The sequence below is a fragment of the Lathyrus oleraceus genome, chromosome 5 (genome assembly GCF_024323335.1).
Source record: "Lathyrus oleraceus cultivar Zhongwan6 chromosome 5, CAAS_Psat_ZW6_1.0, whole genome shotgun sequence".
Taxonomy (NCBI): Eukaryota; Viridiplantae; Streptophyta; class Magnoliopsida; order Fabales; family Fabaceae; genus Lathyrus; species Lathyrus oleraceus.
This window is the reverse complement of record NC_066583.1, coordinates 58,491,997-58,497,569: the sequence shown is the minus strand read 5'-3', so window position 1 is coordinate 58,497,569 and position 5,573 is coordinate 58,491,997. Positions and strand designations below refer to the sequence as shown.

The following is a 5,573-nucleotide window of genomic DNA, read 5'->3' as shown; positions in this document are numbered from 1 at the left end:
TCCAAGTATATAAAATGATACAGGGATTTGAATTTTGAGGATCATGAACTGAGTTGCTTCGATTTGACCTCAAAGCAACTCGATCTTGTTGCTTATATTGATAACTTCAGCCAACCAAAAATCACAAAGAATAATGAAGAATTGAGAGAGAATCGAAGAGATGAAGTTTCTGAAATTTCACCTTCGAATAGCTTCAATTCAGCTTGATCTTGATCTGGATTTGCTTGATTCTTCCTCCTCTTGCTTGTAGTGATCAATTGAGATGGAAAGGGCAATGAATTCTTGTAGTTTGAACTTCAAAACAAAAGGTCAAATTCAAACTCGATTTCTATGAAATCCTTAAGAAATTCTATGGTGTGAGGGTCTGAGTTCTCTTGGCAAAGCTTGGGCAAGGTGTTGATGTCATTTCTGAAGCCATGAGCTTGTTTAAATAGGCAGGGGAATTGATTTTTGCACCACTTGAAATTTTGCCAAAATTGGAAACCAAGTTGCATGGATACACGGGCAATGATTTGGGCCTAAGAAATGATGCAATCCATCTCCAGTTCGTGTGCAATTGATGCTGAAGTCATTACATGGAAGCATGCAAAGAGGAATGACCACTTAAATTCCAAACTTTCCAAAATAAATCCCACACTGGAGCCATGCGCAAGTCCCTCAATTTCGATCCAACTGAGATGATCTTAGACTTTTTGGTAATGTGAGATCAAGGGGAACAACTTTCGGGTTGAACACTTTTCCATTTGAAGCGTGGATCATGATGAATTTTGAGGTGGAAGTTTGGGAAATCAAACATATTTGAAAATTTTCTAAATACTAAGCCAAATGTTCACTTCTGTCACCTTGAATAACTTTTACTATAGACTTCAAATGGAAAACTTTCTATCATCAAATTGTATCTATTTCAAACTTCTTAAATTTGGTCACAAATTTGACCTCATTTGGATTTGGCATGAAGAAGTTATGCATTTTAGAAGTTGAGGAAAATCACTTGTTCAATGGTAATGGCCCAAAATGACCTATAATGTTTCCTCTTGGCACATGCATTTGCAAGTATAATTTTAACTTCTTCCAAACATTAAAGTTAGAGAAGGCATATTGAATTTAATTATGGAACTTGAATGTATTTCATCTCATAAAAATTGATCAAGTTATGGTCCTTGGAAGTTGACCTCCTAACTAGGGTTCAGACAAAATGACCTATAATCTTTCATCATAAAAAATGACTTTCCAAGCAAAACTACCTCTTAACTTAAATATGAACGTTGTTTGGAATGTCATAAGGAGTAACCTTTATCTTGGAATCATTTTCATATGACAAAAATCGTAGGAGATAGGGTCTAGGGGACCCCAGTTTTGACTAGTTGACTCTCTCTGGTCAACCACCATAAACCAACTTGCAAACTTGACATTCCCTTGATATTTGGGACTCGTGTAGGATCATATATGTATAGGATGATGTAATATGAAGTATCCCTTGAAATATTTGATCAAATTATGAAGAAACTTGTTGAGGAAGTCGCATAAGATACCTAGATGAATTAGGGCTTCCAAGGCAAACAAGCTTCAAACTCTTGATGATTTCTTGATCAAAATGATATGAAGACCATGGGGATCCATATATGATGTCTAGAGCCAATATAAAACATCTCTTGATTGATCTCTGATGACACTGAAATTCACCATATTTTCGACTCCGATTTCGCATGCATTTTAGTTGTTTTATTATTATTTTGTTATGTTATTACTATGTTTCTCTTTGTTTTCAGGTTTTCAGTCTAATCAGAGCCCCGGTCGAGAAAAGGAGTGAAAATGAGCTAAAAAGACTAAAATTCAGCATTTTGCGCTTGTGGCTCCCACTGTGGCTGGCGCCATGGGTCCAGCCAAGACATGTCACAGCTCAACTTCCCTCAACTGCCACGTCTCCCACTATCTCCACTTGGGCGCCACAATTTACCCTTGTGGCGGGCACCATGGTGGTGTGGCGGGCTCCACAAGAAGAAAGTTTTTCCCTCCCAATTTCAAACTGAAGGACATCCTTGTCATTTCCATTATTTTCCTTGCCTATAAATACAGACTCGTTTTCATTTGTTTAATCATCCAAACTTAGAGCAAACTTAGTTTCACTTAGGCATATATTCAGTATTTTAAAAGTGGTAATCGCTTCACATTGGGGTGTTACCACAATTGTGTAATCAAGTCTGTGATCGAGTCTGTAATCGAGTTTGGAGCACTTTGGAAGGAAGTTAATCCTGCCGCCATTTTCATTTTCGTTTCGCATTTTATTCAACCATCCGATTGGAGCAGGTTTTTATTGCTTTACCTTTATCTCATTTATTTTCCCGCACTGTCTTTACTTTTATTTATTTCTCGCACTCGCACTACTTTTATTTACTTTCCGCACTCGCACTACTTTTATTTACTTTCCGCACTCGCACTACTTTTATTTACTTTCCGCACTCGCACTACTTTTATTTACTTTCCGCACTCGCACTACTTTCATTTAATTTCCGCACTCGCGCTACTTTTATTTAAATTAAAATGCACCTTTACTTTACCATGTCTAACTAAACCTATAAAGGTTAGAATGTGAGGATCGTAATTGAACCGATAATCCGTACAATTGTTCATAGAAACACTTAAGGGCTATTTTGACTTTCAACTTAAGTTTTCCCGCACTTAATTTCCGTTGGGTAAGATCGAAAGTCGTCCAACGTCCTTTTAAACTTAGTTGTTTTTTAACTATTTCAAATACAGCAATAGCGCTTTGTTTAGTTCATTAGGAGTCTTTAACTTAAGAAGAAAAGTGAATTTAAAACTATTTTTGGACGTGTTTATAAATTTAGAGTCTGGTTCGTGAGAACCTCTTTTGGTTAAGAAAATCCAGGTTAAAATACTTTTCAACTTAGTCAAGATACTATATTTCTTAAAAATAGGTTTACTACTCTAACGCAATGCGCGCCTTTTTATAAGTGACAATAAGAGGGTTTGATTAGGGAGTACAACTCGGTTCTGAATACGCGAAAGCGACAGTTCCTATTAAATTGGTTCTTTTCAAAGTAAGAAACACTGCCCATAAGTAATTCTATTAGCAAGTACTTGGATTATTAATTGATTATGTGAATTACATTTGAGCCTGTCTTTATTAATTGAACTTTATTCAATACTTTACTTTTCGTTACACACTCTTAAAACCCCTATTTCGATTAACTTAGATAAACACAGAACAATAGATAACGATAGATTGACACTTGGTCTCTGTGGATTCGACAATCTTTTATATTACTCTGACGCGTTCGTCTACTTGCAAAAAGCACGCATCAAGTTTTTGGCGCCGTTGCCGGGGACCAAATTCGTCAAATTTTGTACCCTGTTGTTATATCGTTTAGACTTAGGTTATTACCCGTCGGTCAATGTGAAGAACTCGCAGCACTGGAAGCTTAGTATACCCTCTGGCGGAACCTGAACGTTACGCTCGCGCACGTTTATTTTTTCATAGAATTAGGAGAGCTATGGCCGAAGATCAAAACCAAAGACCTCTTAAGGATTTCTCCCAACCATCCAACGAAGAACCTAGTTCTATTATAGTAAACCCAACCATCCCAGCTAATAATTTCGAACTTAAACCCTCCCTGTTGCAACTAGTGCAACTGAGACAATTCGCAGGTCTCGCTACTGAGAACCCAAACCAACATTTAAAAATCTTTCTCCAATTAGCAGACACTTTTAAAACCAATGGAGCTTCTCCTGAGGCAATCCGTTTAAGATTATTCCCTTTTTCCCTCAGAGACAAAGCCCTATAATGGTTAGATTCCCTTCAACCCAATTCCATTACGACTTGGGATAACCTTAGAAGAGTATTCCTTGCTAGATACTTTCCCCCAAGTAAGACCGCCGTTATTCGAAACCATATAACTAGATTTACCCAGAACTAAGAAGAATCGTTGTTCGAAGCTTGGGAGAGATATAAAGAGCTATTAAGAGCATGCCCACATCATGGTTTAGAAAATTGGTTAATCATTCAGACCTTCTATAATGGACTTCACTATAACACTAAGATGACCATCGACACTGCCGCAGGCGGTGCGCTGATGAACAAACCTTATCCTGAAGCTAGTGCCCTCATCGAAGATATGGCTCAAAACCATCAATCATGGGGAGTCGAACGAGCGACAGTTGAGAAGAAGGAAGTCCAAGGAGGAGTACATGAGTTAAGCTCTATAGACATGACGCAAGCTAAAATGGACGCATTAGCCCTCAAGGTCGAGCATATGTGCATAAACCCGAACGCTGCGGCAGCAATTTCGTCGGATTGTGAGATATGTGGAACCAAGGGACACCAATCTGCAGAATGCAGTCTATTAAACGAAACCCACTCTAAGAAAGTGAACTACACCCAAGGGAACCCATATTCGAATACCTATAACCCTGGATGGAGGAATCATTCGAACTTCTCCTATAAGAACAATAACCCTATCCAAAATAATGCACCTCCGAGACAACCAGGTTACCAAGCCCAAAGACCAAATCAACCTATGCAACCTGTACCACCAAAGCCGAGCCTTGAGAAAATTATGGAAAATTTTATCACTGCTCAAACCCAACAAAACAAAGAGTTCATGAACCAGAACATTCACGTTAATGAACTGATTACCCAGTTAGGAACCAAGGTTGACCAAATAGTTACTCATACCAAGATGCTTTAAACCCAGATCTCTCAGGTAGCTTTAAACCAAGCCCCCCAAACCACGCCTGGAGGACAGTTCCCTGGACAACCTCAACAAAATTCGAAAGGGCAAGCCAATGCCATTACCCTACGAAGTGGGAACGCTTATGATGAGCCACCAAACCCAAGATTGAGTGAACCCAAAACTTCTAAGGAATATACCGAACCCACGGACGAAGTAAAGGAACCAGAGGAATCTGAAAACCAGGAAAGTCAAGAAAAAGGAGAAGAACCTAAAGAGAAAACTTATGTACCACCCCCGCCGTATAAACCACCTATACCATATCCGCAAAGACTCAAACAAACCCAGATCAATAACCAGTATCAGAAATTTATTAAGGTTATAGAAAAACTTCACGTAGAAATCCCTTTCACAGAAGCCATCACCCAAATACCTTCTTATGCAAAGTTTCTCAAATACATCCTTACCAACAAACGTAGACTCGATGATCCGAAACCCTTGGAATGCAATTCTATTTCCGAGAATAAGTTAGCCAAAAAAAGATAAAGATCCTGGAAATTTCTCCATTCCTTGTCTTTTGGGTAGTCATGTCATCGAAAAATCTTTTCTAGACTTAGGAGCTAGTGTGAGCTTAATGCCTTTAGCAATTTGTGAGAGGTTAAACTTAGGAGAATTACAGCCTACTAAGATGTCACTTCAGTTAGCCGGTAGATCTGTTAAGTATCCGATAGGCATATTAGAAGATGTCCCTGTTAGGATAGGTCAGTTATTTATCCCTACTGATTTTGTTGTCATGGACATCAAAGAGGATAATGATATGCCAATCCTTCTAGGTAGACCGTTCTTATCAACTGCAGAAGCCATAATAGATGTCAAGAGAGGAAA

General features: G+C 38.5%; 1 non-coding gene across 1 annotated transcript; it reads right to left on the bottom strand.

Moving 5' to 3' along the window:
• Positions 1-3,896: 3,896 nt before the first annotated feature.
• Positions 3,897-4,003, bottom strand: LOC127089636 (small nucleolar RNA R71). The gene has a single exon (XR_007791205.1). It is a non-coding gene; the product is annotated as a small nucleolar RNA R71 (small nucleolar RNA).
• Positions 4,004-5,573: the final 1,570 nt, after the last annotated feature.